The sequence below is a fragment of the Tachypleus tridentatus genome, chromosome 9 (genome assembly GCF_004210375.1).
Source record: "Tachypleus tridentatus isolate NWPU-2018 chromosome 9, ASM421037v1, whole genome shotgun sequence".
Taxonomy (NCBI): domain Eukaryota; kingdom Metazoa; phylum Arthropoda; class Merostomata; order Xiphosura; family Limulidae; genus Tachypleus; species Tachypleus tridentatus.
Window position 1 is genome coordinate 163,191,763 of NC_134833.1, and position 21,117 is coordinate 163,212,879.

Consider the following 21,117-nt stretch of genomic DNA (forward strand, 5'->3'; position numbering starts at 1 on the left):
GTGCGAAATTCAAAAACAAAATGTAATGTCATTTTCTTGTTTTTAGGAAATTTAACGGACATCTTTAACAGCTGTCTTATACCAAAGTACATCTTGTAAAGCACTGGGGTAATATGTTATTCAGATACAAATCATAGATATGTTTGCTAGATTGGGCGAAAGAGTGCTTTCCAGATATACAGTTGTCCTACGACGTCAAAACAATCGTGTACTACAGGTTTTAAACTATGTTGAATTAGTATCAGTTGTGGTAGCTTTGATATACTTAAATTAGTATCTGTTTTGGGGGAGAGTTTTGATTATCTTTGTTGATGGCGTCAGGTTAGGTTTTTTACTTAGACCAACTAAATAACTCTAGACAATTAAAACAACTTTTCGAAAGCAATTTGAAGGAAGGTTCGTCAGTAATGACTACGTAAAAACAAAAACCAAAAGTTTATAATTTATTGCGTGTTAAATATTAATTTGATAGGTTAGCGGTATTCGTTGATTAAACACAAGTGATACTTCTCGGCTTAAGGTTATTGGTAATTGCTGTTTGAAAAGCTAGTGGTACTTCCTGGTTTAAGGTTAATGATACTTGCTGTTTGAAAAGCTAGTGGTACTTCCTGGTTTAAGGGTAATGATATTTGCTGTTTGAAAAGCTAGATGTACTTCCTGGCTTAAGGTTAGTGGTACTTCCTGGTTTAACGTTAGTGGTACTTGCTGTTTGAAAAGCTAGATGTACTTCCTGGTTTAACGTTAGTGGTACTTGCTGTTTGAAAAGCTAGATGTACTTCCTGGCTTAAGATTAGTGGTACTTGTTGTTTGAAAAGCTAGATGTACTTCCTGGCTTAAGGTTAGTGGTACTTGTTGTTTGAAAAGCTAGTGGTACTTTCTCGTTTAAGGTTAGTGATTCTTGTTTTGCTATTTTACGATGAAATGAGATAAAACTTTAAAATAAATTAAACAGAAGTATCTTAGTTACTGAATTTCTTAACTTATGATAAAACAATATGTTACCCGACTGTCTACAGCTTTATAATTTATGTGACTCAACTATCTACAATTTTATGATTTATGTTGCTCAAGTATCTACAGTTTTAAAATTTATGTTACTCAACTATTTACAGTTTTGTAATTTATGTTACTCAACTATTTACAGTTTTATAATTTATGTTACTCAACTATCTACAGTTTTATAATTCATGTTACTCAACTATCTACAGTTTTATAATTCATGTTACTCAACTTTCTACAGTTTTATAATTTATGTTACACAACTATTTACAGTTTTATAATTTATGTTACTCAACTATTTACAGTTTTGTAATTTATGTTACCCAACTATCTACAGTTTTATAATTTATGTTACTCAACTATTTACAGTTTTATAATTTATGTTACTCAACTATCTACAGTTTCATAATTTATGTTACTCAACTATCTACAGTTTTATAATTTGTGATACTCAACTATTTACAGTTTTATAATTTATGTTACTCAACTATCTACAGTTTTATAATTTGTTACTCAACTATCTACAGTTTTATAATTCATGTTACTCAACTATCTACAGTTTTATAATTCATGTTACTCAACTTTCTACAGTTTTATAATTTATGTTACACAACTATTTACAGTTTTATAATTTATGTTACTTAACTATCTACAGTTTTATAATTTGTTACTCAACTATTTACAGTTTTATAATTTATGTTACTCAACTATCTACAGTTTTATAATTTATGTTACTCAACTATCTACAGTTTTATAATTTATGTTACACAACTATTTACAGTTTTATAATTTATGTTACCCAACTATCTACAGTTTTATAATTTATATTACTCAACTTTCTACAGTTTTATAATTTATGTTACCCAACTATCTGCAGTTTTATAATTTATATTACTCAACTTTCTACAGTTTTATAATTTATGTTACCCAACTATCTACAGTTTTATAATTTATATTACTCAACTTTCTACAGTTTTATAATTTATGTTACCCAACTATCAACAGTTTTATAATTTATATTACTCAACTTTCTACAGTTTTATAATTTATGTTACCCAACTATCTACAGTTTTATAATTTATATTACTCAACTTTCTACAGTTTTATAATTTATGTTACCCAACTATCTACAGTTTTATAATTTATATTACTCAACTTTCTACAGTTTTATAATTTATGTTACCCAACTATCTACAGTTTTATAATTTATATTACTCAACTTTCTACAGTTTTATAATTTATGTTACCCAACTATCTACAGTTTTATAATTTATGTTACTCAACTTTCTACAGTTTTATAATTTATATTACTCAACTTTCTACAGTATTATAATTTATGTTACTCAACTATCTACAGTTTTATAATTTATATTACTCAACTTTCTACAGTATTATAATTTATGTTACCCAACTATCTACAGTTTTACCTAGTGGTGCAGTAGTTGTTTCATGTTTTCGAAAAGACGAAGCCAACGTAGAAAGATATAAAAGCGTGACAGTCCTGACACCAAGTGTTGTCCTGGATAATGGTAAAATTTATAAATAAGACGAAACCAACCAATGTTCCAGAATTTTCCACTTGCAGTGGCCCGAATGTTAACACTGGTTCAGAAAAACCTACATGTGTAGAAACAAACACGTGGTATATTTCTGATTTTGTGCTTGTCTGTTCCCAGTAAGCGCAAACGTGCAAACAGAGATCTCTGTAGTCTGTGTTTTCCGTTTTGTCAGTATTGGTGTTGATTATCAGAGATCTCTGTAGTCTGTGTTTTCCGTTTTTTTAGTATTGGTGTTGATTATCAGCGATCTCTGTAGTCTGTGTTTTCCGTTTTGTCCGTATTGGTGTTGATTATCAGCGATCTCTGTAGTCTGTGTTTTCCGTTTTTTTAGTATTGGTGTTGATTATCAGCGATCTCTGTAGTCTGTCTTTTCCGTTTTGTCAGTATTGGGTGTTGATTATCAGCGATCTCTGTAGTCTGTGTTTTCCGTTTTGTCCGTATTGGTGTTGATTATCAGCGATCTCTGTAGTCTGTGTTTTCCGTTTTTTTAGTATTGGTGTTGATTATCAGCGATCTCTGTAGTCTGTCTTTTCCGTTTTGTCAGTATTGGTGTTGATTATCAGCGATCTCTGTAGTCTGTGTTTTCCGTTTTGTCCGTATTGGTGTTGATTATCAGCGATCTCTGTAGTCTGTGTTTTCCGTTTTTTTAGTATTGGTGTTGATTATCAGCGATCTCTGTAGTCTGTCTTTTCCGTTTTGTCAGTATTGGTGTTGATTATCAGCGATCTCTGTAGTCTGTGTTTTCCGTTTTTTCCGTATTGGTGTTGATTATCAGCGATCTCTGTAGTCTGTGTTTTCCGTTTTTTAGTATTGGTGTTGATTATCAGCGATCTCTGTAGTCTGTGTTTTCCGTTTTTTTAGTATTGGTGTTGATTATCGGCGATCTCTGTAGTCTGTCTTTTCCGTTTTTTTCAGTATTGGTGTTGGTTATCAGCGATCTCTGTAGTCAGTGTTTTCCGTTTTGTCAGTACTGGTGTTGATTATCAGCGATCTCTGTAGTCTGTGTTTTTCGTTTTGTCAGTATTGGTGTTGATTATCAGCGATCTCTGTAGTCTGTGTTTTCCGTTTTGTCTGTATTGGTGTTGGTTATCAGCGATCTCTGTAGTCTGTGTTTTCCGTTTTTTTAGTATTGGTGTTGATTATCAGCGATCTCTGTAGTCTGTGTTTTCCGTTTTGTCCGTATTGGTGTTGATTATCAGCGATCTCTGTAGTCAGTGTTTTCCGTTTTGTCAGTATTAGTGTTGATTATCAGCGATCTCTGTGGTCAGTGTTTTCCGTTTTGTCTGTATTGGTGTTGATTATCAGCGATCTCTGTGGTCAGTGTTTTCCGTTTTGTCAGTATTAGTGTTGATTATCAGCGATCTCTGTGGTCAGTGTTTTCCGTTTTGTCTGTATTGGTGTTGATTATCAGCGATCTCTGTGGTCAGTGTTTTCCGTTTTGTCTGTATTGGTGTTGGTTATCAGCGATCTCTGTGGTCAGTGTTTTCCGTTTTGTCTGTATTGGTGTTGGTTATCAGCGATCTCTGTGGTCAGTGTTTTCCGTTTTGTTAGTATTGGTGTTGGTTATCAGCGATCTCTGTAGTCAGTGTTTTCCGTTTTGTCAGTATTAGTGTTGATTATCAGCGATCTCTGTAGTCAGTGTTTTCCGTTTTGTCAGTATTAGTGTTGATTATCAGCGATCTCTGTAGTCAGTGTTTTCCGTTTTGTCAGTATTGGTGTTGATTATCAGCGATCTCTGTAGTCAGTGTTTTCCGTTTTGTCAGTATTGGTGTTGATTATCAGCGATCTCTGTGGTCAGTGTTTTCCGTTTTGTCTGTATTGGTGTTGGTTATCAGCGATCTCTGTAGTCAGTGTTTTCCGTTTTGTCCGTATTGGTGTTGATTATCAGCGATCTCTGTGGTCAGTGTTTTCCGTTTTGTCTGTATTGGTGTTGGTTATCAGCGATCTCTGTGGTCAGTGTTTTCCGTTTTGTCTGTATTGGTGTTGGTTATCAGCGATCTCTGTAGTCAGTGTTTTCCGTTTTGTCAGTATTGGTGTTGATTATCAGAGATCTCTGTAGTCAGTGTTTTCCGTTTTGTCTGTATTGGTGTTGATTATCAGAGATCTCTGTAGTCTGTGTTTTCCGTTTTGTCAGTATTGGTGTTGATTATCAGCGATCTCTGTAGTCAGTGTTTTCCGTTTTGTCTGTATTGGTGTTGGTTATCAGCGATCTCTGTGGTCAGTGTTTTCCGTTTTGTCTGTATTGGTGTTGATTATCAGAGATCTCTGTAGTCAGTGTTTTCCGTTTTGTCCGTATTGGTGTTGGTTATCAGCGCCCTCTGTAGTCAGTGTTTAATGATAAGTTCTTTTCGTCTCTGCCGTCGAGTTAGCTGCTGTCTCAGCGTGAGAAGGAAGATCTGCGTGGGTTAGCAGCGCTTCCCGCGGCGTCGAGTCAGGTTCTTAGCCGTTTGTTTTAGTCTCTTCACACCCTCGAGGGAACCCACATCGTGCTGCCTGGCGCACCTGACAGCGGCGACCTCGGGGCGGTCGAAATTCAGTGTTTATGGTATTAACTTTTAGTCTCTCGATTCTGGAAAGCAAAACTAACAGGCTTTACTGACTAGGTTAATTATAACGACAGATAGGGGCAGTAAAAGCGCCGAAACAGAAAGAGAACAAATATCCTAAAACATCGAATGTGTAAAGTCACTAAAACGAATTTGCTAAATTCTAGGTGGCGTGAACAGTAATATACATAATCACTTATAGAAACAGAATAACGTAAGTGTAAGATAGATAGTAAATTGGAGTAATGAGCCTGCTGTCAGGTTTAGGGTCAAAACGTAAACAGCCGATTTGTCATAACAAACTTAAATATACACTGAAAGACAAAAACAAATATTATAATATACTTCCAACTTTTTAAAATCACACAGTCTCTGTGTCGTTTAGGTTAGTTGACTTATCTATAATAAAGTCATGTGAATTTAAAAGTCCATAATATGATAGTACATTAAACTCTTGCCAGTTGTCTGTAACAAGTCATATGGATTTGAACGTCAATGGTATTTTTTGAGTACACTTAACTTAGGCCAGTTTACTTAAATAAAGTCATATACGTTTCAAACACTATAATATGATTTGAATACACTCAGCTAACGCCAGTTTGCAACAGTATCTATAATAAAGCCATATGAATTTAAACGTCTACGATATGATATATCATGAGTGAGGCAGTGTACTTTGTTATCTGTAATATACTAATACAAGCTTAAAAGCCAGTGGTACAATTTGAATACTCTCAACGCAAGTGAGAAAAAAACCAGAGTTACTAGTTAGACGTTTATTCATTTATGGAAGCAGTGAATGGTGCCGGAAGAATCTTCACTGTTTTCGTATGTTGTTAGGCCTACTGATTTATATAATCACAAAACAAGGGGATTCGATCACGTGGGATTATTTAATCTTCTAACATATCTGATTTACCACATTGGAAGAAATAAAAACACAAGAGTATCGGTGCTTGTTTCTTTAATTAAAGTTATAAACAGACACCTGCACACTTTAATTGTACTAAAAAAACATTGTTTTTTGTGTTGTTTTTAGTACAATGAAAGGTAAGATATTTATTATTTTCTTACAGCTGACAAGTTTCCATAACAAAGTTACTGTCATCGGGGCTAATGACTACCATGTTGTTCGCATCCCCGGCACACCAAACGTGCTCGCCCTTTCAGCCAAGGTTGGTAAAAGAGTAGCCCAAGAATTGGCGGTGGGTGGTGATGATTAGGTGCCTTCCCTCTAGTCTTACACTGCTAAATTAGGGACGGCTAGCGCAGATAGCCCTCGAGTAGCTTTGCGCGAAATTAAAAAAAAACAACATGAAAACTTGTTTACTCTTAAAAAATAAATTTCCTACGCTGTGCCAGTGTGCTGGATAAAAGTATAATATCATCCTTATTTAAAAACAACAACACACAAACAAAAACCCAAGTTGTTTAAAAGAGCCAGTAGTAAATTTAATTTAATAAGAACCCAACAATACTGTCCTTATTCACAAAATCTCCACGTGTCTGTTTATACAAGTAATTCGTAAATTTAGTTGTAGAAAACACAACAATACTCTCCTTGTTAAATAACTTCTACATGTTTGTTCAGACAAGTAATTCGTAACTTTAATTGGAGATAACACAACAATACTATATTTATTAAATAACATTCAAGTGTTTCAATTTCATAAATTGTAACAACGACACCATTTAATAATTATTTATAAACACATAACTCATAACAGACCATCTAACACACGTGTTTAACACCTAGCGTTAAAAACTAAAGTAACAAAAATGAACTGTGTTAACAAGGTATTAATTCTGTGTCACTTGAGTCTTCATAAGTTTGTCCCACATGCATACAGCTCTAAATTTACTGTTTTGTACATAGCGTGGTGGACGACTTTTAAGGAAAATGAATATGAAATATATACAATAAGGTGCAAGGTCAGGTGTAAAAAGTCACATGAAGTATGCAGTGTAAAGTCGTTGATATCTCTCTTCTTGTTGGGCCTGGCCTGGCCAGGTGGTTAAGGCGTTCGACTCGTAATCTGAGGGTTGCGGGTTCGAATCCCTCTCGCACCAAACATGCTCGTCCTTTCAGCCGCGGGAGCACTATAATGTTACGGTCAATCCTACTAGTCGTTGGTAAAAGAGTAGCCCAAGAGTTGGCGGTGGGTGGTGATGACTAGCTGCCTTTCCTCTAGTCTTACACTACTAAATTAGGGACGGCTAGCGCAGATGGCGCTCGTGTAGCTTTGCGCGAAATTCAAAACATAAACAAACTTTTCCTGTTTCAAGAGTCAATTTCTTTAAACCTTTTCTGTTAATTCATCGTATCCACGAGAAAATGTCATTAAAGCAGCTAACTGAAAATAAATAAACTATTAATAAATCTTCTTCTATTCATTTCTACGTGGATGACATGGTTTAAAAAAACAATAAAAGACTTCGTTTGGAGCCAGTAGTTGATTTTATTTTATAAAGAGCTTAGTGTAGAAAATTATTCTGGAATAAATAAAAATTTAGAATTACGTTACATGAAGTACACTACCTCTCGCAGAATCATGTTCTACACTCTCATGAGATTTAGGCCGGTTGTGTCCTTTCGATTACCGCTCTGACGTAGTGAATCCGAAGGTCCATGGTTCGAGGTCCATTTCAATTTTTGGCCGTGGAATCACTTTAAGAGTGACCGTCAAATTTCGTTATTTGTTCAGATAAGAGTAGCCCAAGAATTGACGTTCAGTTCCGGTGACGAACTGTTTTTTCTTTAGCATAGCAACTTAGAAGCACGTGGAGATAGCGAGCTTATCCAACGAACAACACTGACAAGTTTTGTAGCGAAAGTTCTGTATTATACCGTGTAGGCTCCACCTGGTGAATACTATGTGAAATTTATTTTGTGTGGTGGATCTAACACTGAACCTTATGCGGAAAAGGTATGAAATTAATGAGTTTTTCGACGAAGATGCGTACTTTATACGGTTAAACAAATACACAGAAAAAATACAACGTTTGATTTGAATTTTGCGCAAAGCTACATGAAAGCTATCTGCACTGGCTGGCCTTAATTCAGCAGTGAAAACTAGAGGAAAGGCAGCTAATTATCGCCATCCACCGCCAATTTTTGGGCTACTGTTTTTTTCGAAACATAATCACATTATAAAACTACCATGGCTGAAAGGACAAGCATGTTTGATGAATGGGGATTCGAACCCACGATCATCAAGTTTCGAATCGAGATCCCAACCACCATGTATTATTGCCAGGCGAGAAAGCCATGAAGTCCGTACAATCTAGGACATAAGAAATTGGTATAAAACTTTGTAACGTTGTTCTAAGATGCCAGCAAAATATACTTCCTACTCCAGGATCTTAAAATGACGCCGGTATTACAAACACACTAAGAACAAATGAATCAAACAAACAATCTAAACAAAAATGCACAAACAATATTGTTGTTCATCACACCCACTTCTGCTGGAGAACGATACATTTTACACAGAAAGTAATTCCACTCAAACAGATTTGACCAGTTCCTTAAAGCGGGCCTGGCATGGCCAAGCGCGTAAGGCGTGCGACTCGTAATCCGAGGGTCGCGGGTTCGCGCCAGCGTCGCGCTAAACATGCTCGCCCTCCCAGCCGTGGGGTGTATAATGTTACGGTCAATCCCACTATTCGTTGGTAAAGAGTAGCCCAACAGTTGGCGGTGGGTGGTGATGACTAGCTGCCTTCCCTCTAGTCCTACACTGCTAAATTAGGGACGGCTAGCACAGATAGCCCTCGTGTAGCTTTGTGCGAAATTCCAAAACAAACAAACAAACAAAATCCTTAAAGCGAGCGTAGTAATACACGAAACATAAAATGCTCAATACGATACAGTACGTAGACCCTGCCGGAAATAAAGACAAAAAAAGGAAGAAATTAATTTTAAATTTAAACTCGATAAATGAAATAAAGGTGTGTTTTTTTTTTTCTGGCAAGAACAAATATTAAGTTGTACCAAATACCCAAACGGACTTCAGAGAACGAAGAAAACTGTTAATTATTTCTGTTCTATTTTTACGTCCGCAGTTAAAGACATCTGCTGCTAGTCCACGTGCCTTGAAATAAATTAACATTAACGGATATAATAGATGCAGATTTATGCATATATTTTTCATTGCAACACCTATACACGGGAAATAAATTTACCTTAGGGCTGATAGTGATAGGAGAGGTGAAGGAGTTCAACATAATTGTTCTACGTCCCACCACTAGGCGGTGCTCTTCGCGTGCTGTTAGTTATTTTATTGATTTCTCTGAAGCACAGAGCTCCTGGATGAGGTTCTGTGTAAATGAAATACTAATGGTCGGGAAAAAAATCTGACGCCCCAGAGGGCTGATCAATTTACGGGCACGCCTCGTGACCACGAGCTTAGTTAGACTGAATCTGTTTTGTCCTGTGGGTCGATTTTTTTTTTTCTTAACACACTCTCATACTCGAAGGATTTCACAAATTAGTTGCAGCTAAAGTTTAGAAGATAAAATCATAACTCATGTCGGTATCAGACAAAAACCATAATGAAATGTAAATATCCAAAGCATCCAAATATCTAGAGAACCGGAAAGACGTCATTAAAAAAAACACATGAGCTCATATCCTTGGTGTCAGCCAATGAGAAATTACTGTTTCTAATCATATTTACTTATTCTGATATAAGCCTAACTAAGTAACTAATTTGTGCAACGTTTGGTTGTTGTTTCTTTTCATTTAAGACAAACCCATAAGGCCCGGTATGGTTTAGACGCTCGATCCGTAATCTGAGGTTCGAATCTCCGTCGCACCAAACGTGCTTACCCTTTCAGTCATGGGGATGTTATAATGTTACGGTCAATCCCATTGTTCGTTGGTAAAATAGTAGGTCAGGAGTTGACGGTGGGTGGTGATGACTAGCTGTCTTCCCTCTAGTTTTGCACTGCTATATTAGGGACGGCTAGCACGGATAGCCCTCGTGTAGCTTTGCGCGAAATTCAAAACAAACAAACAAACAAACCCACAACGTTAATTTCTTTATTTTTCCTTAAGCCTAACAGTTTGAGTTGTTTCTGTTTTAATATTTTAAATATAAATACTGATTACTTAAAATTATTTCAGTAAACAGTTCTTTCTTTTATACTTAAAGTATTGTAATACTTACAGTTTTGTGTATTAACGTATATCATTCTCCAAGCGTTTTAGTTACGGTTGTTTGAGAAACTGTTTCTCAAAAAATGGACTCTTTTGACAACGCATATCTCAGCTAAAGTCGGGTTCCTTTGGTAACATATTCTCTGAGTAAAATAAAGTTATCGTGTTACTACGAACTCTGACTGAAACTAGGTTCCCATGGTAACATTTACTCTGACTAGAGTTTGGTTCCTATGGTAAAATTTATTCTAACTGGAGCTTCGGTCCCATGGCAACGTATAGTCATCTTTCTTATGCGATTGCTTGATGTAACGAAACGAAAAATATATAATTTGGGGTTACAGCTCTGTGGTTTACCGTAAATGGTTCGAGCGAAGTAGCGCGCGTGTTGAGATTTTGTTTAGCATAATTAGTTTTCTTGGGGGAGGGGGGGGGGAAATATAAATTATATAACCTTTAAAGCAGTTCAATGCCCAGAAACTACTTACGAAAACCTTTAACCTAAGTGCTTGAGAAAGTCTGGACATGACCACTAAGAGATGCTGATAACATTTGGGTTCTTTGCTGTATAGAAACACATAAATATACATTATTATTAATTGAAAAACTGTTACTGAAGTTTCACTGTTAACAAAGGCAGGTGATTCAGAAACAAAGTGCTCCTTAGAGTAACTGATACAATCACTTAATATCATTGATTCAGAAACAAAGTGCTCCTTATAGTAACTGATACCATCACTTAATATCATTGATTCAGAAACAAAGTGCTCCTTATAGTAACTGATACCATCAATTAATATCATTGATTCAGAAACAAAGTGCTCCTTATAGTAACTGATACCATCACTTAATATCATTGGTTCAGAAACAAAGTGCTCCTTATAGTAACTGATACCATCAATTAATATCATTGATTCAGAAACAAAGTGCTCCTTATAGTAACTGATACCATCACTTAATATTATTGGTTCAGAAACAAAGTGCTCCTTATAGTAACTGATACCATCAATTAAAATCATTGATTCAGAAACAAAGTGCTCCTTATAGTAACTGATACCATCACTTAATATCATTGATTCAGAAACAAAGTGCTCCTTATAGTAACTGATACCAGCACTTAATATCATTGATTCAGAAACAAAGTGCTCCTTATAGTAACTGATACCAGCACTTAATATCATTGATTCAGAAACAAAGTGCTCCTTATAGTAACTGATACCATCACTTAATATTATTGGTTCAGAAACAAAGTGCTCCTTATAGTAACTGATACCAGCACTTAATATCATTTATCTACTTATTAACATTACCCTCAACTCTTCCCCGAGGGTAAATGTTGTCATGACATCCTGTATAAAACAAGCCATTAGCCTATAAATCCATTCCATTCACTTTCATTCATGTAATTTATGATACGGTTATGAGAGCTGTTATGTCGTTTGACCAAGTTTTGAATTTTGAGAACATTCCAGAAAACAAAGGGTACTAAGTTGGTCAAGCACGAAATTGTATACAAGACAAGCTGGACATTCATAGTTCACCCTGATTTTAAAACGACAGACTAGGGGTAGGGCCCCTAATTAACCCATCGCCTCTTCCTGGTTTATTCTTGTCTAACCGAGTAATTAGGGTTTAACTAACACTTCTTAGCATACGGTTTCAAAGTACAGAGCGTGTTTCTGTGGCAAGGGATAACAAATTCACGAATTTACAATCGGAGCACGATCATCACTAGGCCACACCTGTTATGAGATTATGAGATAGATACAACATTCACGTTTCGAAATGTTTTCCACAAGAGTGGATACACAGTTTCTACCAACATTTAATGCGCGTATGTTGAAGGCTCTATCAACATTGAAACTGACCGGTAAATGTGTAAAAAAAACAAAAAACACTTTAGTTACTACCAAAGATGAAGGTATAATATTCAACAATCAACAAGAAACAACAACTGAATGTAACGTGTAAAATAGAATCTGTTATTACTAAAGATGAAGGTATAATATTCAACAATTAACAACAACTGAATGTCACGTGTAGAATAGAATCTGTTATTACTAAAGATGAAGGTATAATATTCAACAATTAACAACAACTGAATGTAACGTGTAAAATAGAATCTGTTATTACTAAAGATGAAGGTATAATATTCAACAATTAACAACAACTGAATGTAACGTGTAAAATAGAATCTGTTATTACTAAAGATGAAGGTATAATATTCAACAAGAAACAACAACTGAATGTAACGTGTAAAATAGAATCTGTTATTACTAAAGATGAAGGTATAATATTCAACAAGAAACAACAACTGAATGCAACGTGTAAAATAGAATCTGTTATTACTAAAGATGAAGGTATAATATTCCACAATTAAAAACAACTGAATGTAACGTGTAAAATAGAATCTGTTATTACTAAAGATGAAGGTAAAATATTCAACAAGAAACAACAACTGAATGTAACGTGTAAAATAGAATCTGTTATTACTAAAGATGAAGGTATAATATTCAACAAGAAACAACAACTGAATGTAACGTGTAAAATAGAATCTGTTATTACTAAAGATGAAGGTATAATATTCAACAATTAACAAGAAACAACAACTGAATATAGTATTTATTGTTAATCCATAAACCCCGAGAGATTACAAAGACAGAAGAAGCCCCACCCCATATGCTCCACATTCCTTGGTTATTACAATAACAGTGGCTTAGCGGTATGTCTGCGGACTTACAATGCTAAAAATCGGGTTTCGATACCCGTGGTGGGCAGACCACAGATAGCCCATTGTGTAGCTTTGTGCTTAATTGAAAAACAAAAACAAACATTACAATAAATTTGATTTTTGTTGTTTGGTATTGGAGAAAATAACACCTGAAGATATTTTGATTTAGGTTGTAATTCCAGGAAGAATAATTTAGAGGAATAGGGCAAACAAAGAAGACTTCTGACATACAGGGTGGCCCGTAAGTCCCTACCCATCCATATATCTTATGTATCCAGTGCATCTGTGTGCTGTCCCTCATTCTCGCTGCATAATATTATGCGACGCCATGTTCTGTGAGACATTTTCCTCAACATAACAGGGGTTATTGTTCCACATGTCGCGGTAACAGCTGCCTTCAACTTATCAATAGTATTATAATAACATATGGATGGGCAGGGACTTACGGGCCACCCTGTAGAATGACCAAAATTAATACTTTGAAATTATATTGTTTGTATTCGAAACAACGAAAACAAACGTTGCTTGGTAAATACGTTATTCATGCAACTCCAGTTAATTTAGTGGTTACTTATAATTAGTCAAGTTTTAAAATTTGAAAGTTTACCATTTTGTTTAGGTGATCATATTATAGAAAGCAGTAAATTCAAATCACATAGCTGTAACTGTAATTTATCTTGAAAACAAACCTTAGCACAAACGGCAAAGCGCGAGAAATTAAACGTACTAAGTAGACCCGTCCAAAGAAATGTAAGGGATTGCCGATGGCTTATATAAGCGTTTGGTAAAGTGATTAACTTTTATATATTTCATCCGATTCTTCCATATGCACTTTCCTTTATCTCGGACTTCTTCCCCCCGCCCCCCAGCCAAAGCTTATTTGTAATTACCCGACCCATTTCACTGACAGGTTTCATTAACTTAAATCGTGACGTAGTTTTTCGACAGAAGAATTTGTTCAGAGAGGTGTAAGCTTGCGTTTCGTGTCCTATCTTGTCGATAGGGGCTTTTAGTAATAGCCCGTACACCAGTCCATAACACGCAATGCAGCAGTTAGTGGTTGAGCTGGGTGTCGTTCTTAATGTCTCTTAGAACGATAGACAAGTAACTTTGGTCATATCTGGAGAGATTGATGTTTGAACTGAAGTGAAAGCACGCAAGTGAAGAGATGCCTTCCCACATTAATTACCATTCAGTGAAGACTTAGTTCTATTCATTTCTGACATAAAATCATTCTCAAGCTTCAAAATGTTTTTTACAGTTTGATAGACCATTTCTTGGTGGAAAGATGACTGTAGGATATACAGCTACATAAGGAACGATCTCAAAGACAAGGACGATGGGGTTTCTCATTTAAAATGATCCAGTAATATGAGGATAAATGTCCAGGTACCAAATTGAGTATTTAATGTTTAGGATACTTTCTGTTTGACCGAGAAAATCTTGCACATATCTGTCCTTTTGTACATCTACAGGGTGGCCCGTAAGTCCCTACCCATCCATATGTTATCATGTTATATTCAATTACGCATGTATTATAAATTTGTTTTTTTTTTGTCAGAGAAATATGGCCGATTTAGCCAATTCACAATTGAAAATGTCTCTCAGAACATGGCGTCGCATAGTATTATGCACCGAGAATGAGGACAGCACACATACACTGGATACATAAGATATATGGATGGGTAGGGACTTACGGGCCACCCTGTATACATAATTTAACAGGGATTAAAAAGAAATTCTTACGGGGGTCGTTAGCTCGTTTCAAGCTGTATTTTTTAAAACAGTCTTTCATTTACGTATTAACACTGCTAAACATGTTACACTTACCTTTATTATACACTGCTAAGGATTTTCACCTTTCACTTACAGTTGCTAAGATTTTATAACGTGGTTGTTGTTACAGCTAACGAGGTAATATGTGCGATTTAGTAACAGTTTTCTGTCTTTGACGTTCAATAAGACGTTTAGTTTGAGATGCAGACTTGCAGTGCACGTTCAGGGTACCAAACTATGGTCGGCGACTGTTTGTCTTCCCTCATCTGTTTAAGTTGTATTACCAAAGCACGTGAGTTGCACACTTTTAGTTCGGAGAAATTTACAGAAACATCCACCTCTCCCATCTAATGACGAAAAAAAAAACTGAAGAAAAAACGTCTTTTCGACCATTATCAGCGGGTTTAGAAACCACAGCGCTTTTCGTCATTAGTTCTCTTGTTTTTCTTCACTTTCTTTAAATTAGGCGAATGGTTCGAGCGAAAAGGTGACCCAAGGTGACAAAATGATCCCTGGCTTACGCAAATATTTCCTTGTAATCGTCGGTTAATATACGAAACGTACTTGTGTGATGTCCCTTGTCATCTGCAGTGTCAGTTTCCTAACACACATTGGCCCACCAGTCACGCTACTTGAGACAAAAGAAAACTTATGTTTGTAGTATAAAAACAACTGATATATAAAAAAATAAAACTAATGACCATTATCTGAGAATGGTTGATACACGGTCCACTCGTTTCCTTCTCTAATACAAACTACAAGTGTACCTGTCTTGTACATGAACAGTCTTACAGGTGACAATTTGATGTTTAAATGTAGTAATGTTCCTTTCTAACCACTGACAAGCACACGTTGAAATGTAGGGACAAGTATCCCTCTACGTTGCATGCGAAGAATGTTATTGTTTTTTGCCAGGATTTAAAACAGATAAAAAAATATTTTACCATCGATATTTTACGTTTAATGTAGATTAATGCAGGCAAATACAAAATGGATATATTTAAAATGAGTAAAGTTAGACTATTCGTAGTTTCAAATATAATATAATCTATATTGTTTTCTATACTATATTATACTTTTGTCTATACTGTGTTCTATTTTCATTGTTATGGTATATTCTACTTTGTTTACTGTACTATTTTACTTTTTGTTCTATACTGTTTTTATTGTGCTGTTTTATACTGTACTCTACTTTGTTGTTGTATACTGTATTTTACTATATTTGCTATACTATATTTTATTTCGTTGTTCTGTACTCTGTTTTACTATATTTGCTATACTATATTTTATTTTGTTGTTATGTACTCTGTTTTACTATATTTGCTATACTATATTTTATTTTGTTGTTCTGTACTCTGTTTTACTATATTTGCTATACTATATTTTATTTCGTTGTTCTGTATATCTGTTTTACTATATTTGCTATACTATATTTTATTTCGTTGTTCTGTACTCTGTTTTACTATATTTGCTATACTATATTTTATTTCGTTGTTCTGTACTCTGTTTTACTATATTTGCTATACTATATTTTATTTCGTTGTTCTGTACTCTGTTTTACTATATTTGCTATACTATATTTTATTTTGTTGTTCTGTACTCTGGTTTACTATATTTGCTATACTATATTTTATTTCGTTGTTCTGTACTCTGTTTTACTATATTTGCTATACTATATTTTATTTCGATGTTCTGTACTCTGGTTTACTATATTTGCTATACTATATTTTATTTCGTTGTTCTGTACTCTGTTTTACTATATTTGCTATACTTTATATTTTATTATTTTGTTGTTCTGTACTCTGGTTTACTATATTTGCTATACTATATTTTTATTTCTGATGTTCTGTACTCTGGTTTACTATATTTGCTTTATACTATATTTTATTTCGTTGTTCTGTACTCTGTTTTACTATATTTGCTATACTATATTTTATTTTGTTGTTCTCTACTCTGTTTTACTATATTTGCTATACTATATTTTATTTCGTTGTTCTGTACTCTGGTTTACTATGTTTGCTATACTATATTTTATTTTGTTGTTCTGTACTCTGTTTTACTATATTTGCTATACTATATTTTATTTTGTTGTTCTGTACTCTGGTTTACTATATTTGCTATACTATATTTTATTTCGATGTTCTGTACTCTGGTTTACTATATTTGCTATACTATATTTTATTTCGTTGTTCTGTACTCTGTTTTACTATATTTGCTATACTATATTTTATTTTGTTGTTCTGTACTCTGTTTTACTATATTTGCTATACTATATTTTATTTCGTTGTTCTGTACTCTGTTTTACTATATTTGCTATACTATATTTTATTTCGTTGTTCTGTACTGTGTTCTATTTTGCTTTCTATATTACTGTCATTTTTCTTTTAGCATATTTTACTTTCATTGCTACAGTATATTTCTAGTTTCATAAAGACAGCTTCCAGTCCTAACTTTAAATCCATTAGTAAAGTATCTTTTTAAGCGTGAAACTGGTATCTGTGTTCGCAAAGCGGTTGGAAAAAGCCAAGAAGTAAAGATGTGGGAAAGTCCTGTGCTTACATGTACGTAGGAACAAGAAGTTGTTAGTCTTAAGAACTGGAGTCTACCATTTCATGAACGCCTATAAATAATGGTTTTAACTGACTTTAATAAACGAAAAGTTGAATGAACACAGGATGTACTTTTCAACGTTCTTTACCCATTATAATTACCATTTCTTGCTAAACACTGCAAGGAACTTCCTGGTGAAAGTCATTCTTATTAATTCACTGTAGATAATGATAGGTTTAGCAGTTTTAGTTCTGTTTTAAGAATGTATATAATTAGTACATTACGTGGTTAACGTTGATTGTTCCATTCCACTACGAGGTTTTATTGCATAAAACGTGTATAGTAACAAATAGAAGTTATAAGAGGGCTGGCTGTGCTATCCGTACCTAATTGAGTAGTGTAAGATTAGAAGGAAAACAATTAGTCATCACCACTCACCGCCATCTCTTGGGCTATTTTTTTACCAAGGAATAGTAGGATTGACCGTCACATAGTAACACATACTCCCGGCTAAAAGGGTGAGAATGTTGGTGTGATGGGGATTTGAACCTGCGACCCTCAGATTACGAATTGGGTGCCTTATTCACCTGGCCATAACGAATCTATGAGGCTCTGTCTAGAGTGCAAACAAAACCGTTTTATATTTTAGTACTAATTTCAAAAGCTATTTGTGTCCAGTACAATTATTTAAGCTTTAACACACTGATTCGTTAAATTTTGAAAACCTTGAGAAATCTTATCGTAACTCCTGAGTGACAGACGAACAGACACCTGTCAAGTTTGAAACAAATGAAAATAAAACAAAAAAAAATTAATAAGATTTGTTCTCGAGAAATATCGCGCCGTTTACGTTATTTACAAGGCTAGCCTGGTTCTCAGGGTCACCCGTCACTGTAAACATGCACGAAAGGTTGTATTTTAGCACAGAGCACTAAGTTTCTTGCTTTATAAGTAGCTATTTGTGTGCGCGTTTCGCACCTTGGGATTTTATGAGCATCCCGAGAGAGTCTGCACCTCCTTAACTGGATTAGACCGTAGGGTGAGACTTGTGTTGTGTAAGAAAAATATTTTACAAACGTATGCACACTTGAGACTAGTGTTCGACGCTGCTTGCGGTCCCAACCTGACTGAAAATTTATGTCTAATGCATCCATAAAGCTTGTGTTATGGAAAGTACTTCCAGTCTAAAATATTTGCTACTCATTAAGAGACTGACCAGGAGAAAACGTGAAATTAAAGCAGTGGCCACCTAGGGCCTGGCATTCGAAACTAAGTGTTGTATCCGAAACGGTGTTTCAGTGTGATACGTTTGTGCTCCTGAGTTTTCAGTGCTTCAAATTGTAGGAAATAAACTTCATATTTCTGTGTGTGAAAACATTAACTGTAACTTTCTTTAATATACACCTTGAACACCAAACTACCCGGATGTGACAGCAGCGCACGGACTTACAACTCTGAAATTGGATTCCTGTGATAGGCATAGCAGACAGCCCAATGTGGAGTTCTTCTAAAAGAAATGTTAACGAATTACACGTGGAACTTTTCGTTTCGTCTTGATGAAACAGATTAGTGTAACAGAACTAAAGTCATTTGTAGCTAACGAGAACTAATCGTAAGAGACAGAAAACAATTCAGTAAAACCTAAAACTAACATATATCCTTCTGTAGTATTCTTCCACCTCGACTAACGCTGTTTTGCTCTTGTTCACAATGCAGTTGGTTAGTAACTCGGTAGGCTTATAACAATATGGTGGTTGGAACAGAACAAATAGTCCATTGTTTAACTTTATGCTTAGCAACAAACATTTGAATCCCGTCACACCAAACATGTCCGCTCGTTCAAGCCGTTTGGGGTTGTAAAGTTACTGTCAATCCCACTATTCGTTAAAGAGAGTAGCCCAAGAGTTGGCGGTGGGCGGGTGATGACTAGTGGCCTTCCTCTAATCTTACAATGCTACATTATTGACGGCTAACGCAGATAATCCTTGTGTAACTTTGCGCGAAATTCAAAACAAATATATTTTAAAAAAATTCAATAGGACTTTCTTTTTTTCGATAGAATCTACTTTAAGTGTGCTTATCTACGAAAGTAGATGTTGCTTATCGCCTCTTCTTTCAGCATATAGTGTTGCTTGTGATTTAGTATCTGTATAGTAAGTAATACTTAGAGCTTTTGATCTTGATTGTTTTCGCGGAAAGCTACAAAGGACTATTTGCGTGAGCTGTCCCTAACTTTGAACTGATAGACTGAAGGAAGGCAGCTAGTCAATAACATTTGCTAGCCACTCTTGAGCTGTTTTTATTTAATAATATAATAACGAGATTTGTAAAGCAGCTATTATAGCTCATCCGCGACTCTAACTTGTGCTTTGCGACAGTGGTTCACGAGTCGCAAATATTACAATTCGCAGTGCAGGCTTGCTGAACACTAGGTCGTATCTGTTCTTGTTTTTTTACATTATTACTTTATGTTTTCATCTCATTCTCAAGTATATAAAACAATAAACTAACAATACACACTAAGAATAAAAAACAAATATAAGATAAATTATTGTTCAAATAGTATATTGTTTTAAAACAAATTTTGAAGACTAGGCGGTGAAAACAATATGTAAACAATAGGTCGGTAAATATGAATACTTTATGTTAACATGGAGCCATCACGATTCTTGTTGACAGTATTTTCCACCCATAAACAACTTGTAAACTCCACGAGACAAAGAACCTACTTTGTATTGCATTCCCTTGTAGTAACGTATCACCAAGGCCACAGGTCAGTGATGACCAACTGTTCTTGTTAGATGCTTTCACGTATAGCAACCCAAAGGGATAAATATGTGACACCTGTTGCAAATAAAAAACCTCAAACATCATTTAACAGCTAGAATACTCGAATTGTAACCAGTGACAGTACTTAAGGTACCCAGAACTCTCATCAAACAATTGTAACCAGTACTTAAGGTACCCACAACTCTCATCAAACAATTGTAACCAGTACTTAAGGTACCCAGAACTCTCATCAAACAATTGTAACCAGTACTTAAGGTACCCACAACTCTCATCAAACAATTGTAACCAGTACTTAAGGTACCCAGAACTCTCATCAAACAATTGTAACCAGTACTTAAGGTACCCAGAACTCTCATCAAACAATTGTAACCAGTACTTAAGGTACCCAGAACTCTCATCAAACAATTGTAACCAGTACTTAAGGTATCCAGAACTCTCATCAAACAATTGTAACCAGTACTTAAGGTACCCAGAACTCTCATCAAACAATTGTAACCAGTACTTAAGGTACCCAGAACTCTCATCAAACACACAGTATTAAGATTTGTAACTAAAACTTCAGATACACTGAACTGTAACTGAACCATTACATATTGGAAAACGTGACCAAAGCTTCACATAGTGAGGAGCTGTGACCAACTTTCAGATATCGGGAACTGTGGCTGAAACTGTAAGTACTAGAAGTTAAATGAAACTATAGATGTTTGGAAGTGTGATAAAAATATCAGATGTTTCGAGTCGAGTCCGAAATTTCAGATGCTTTGAGGTGTTATCAAAACATAATCTTTTTGGAAATCTGACCAAAACAAGAGATTTTTTGTAGTTGTGAACAAATTCATGTACAGGATTTTGTCCTAAACTTCAAATGTTTGGAGCTGTGACTGAAACTTCAGGTGTTTGGAATTATGAACTAAATTTCGTGTACTGAATGAATGTCGTGACTGAAACTTCAAATGTCATGAGTTGAAACCGGAAGTCCATACATGGAGATTTTATGTGAAACTTCAG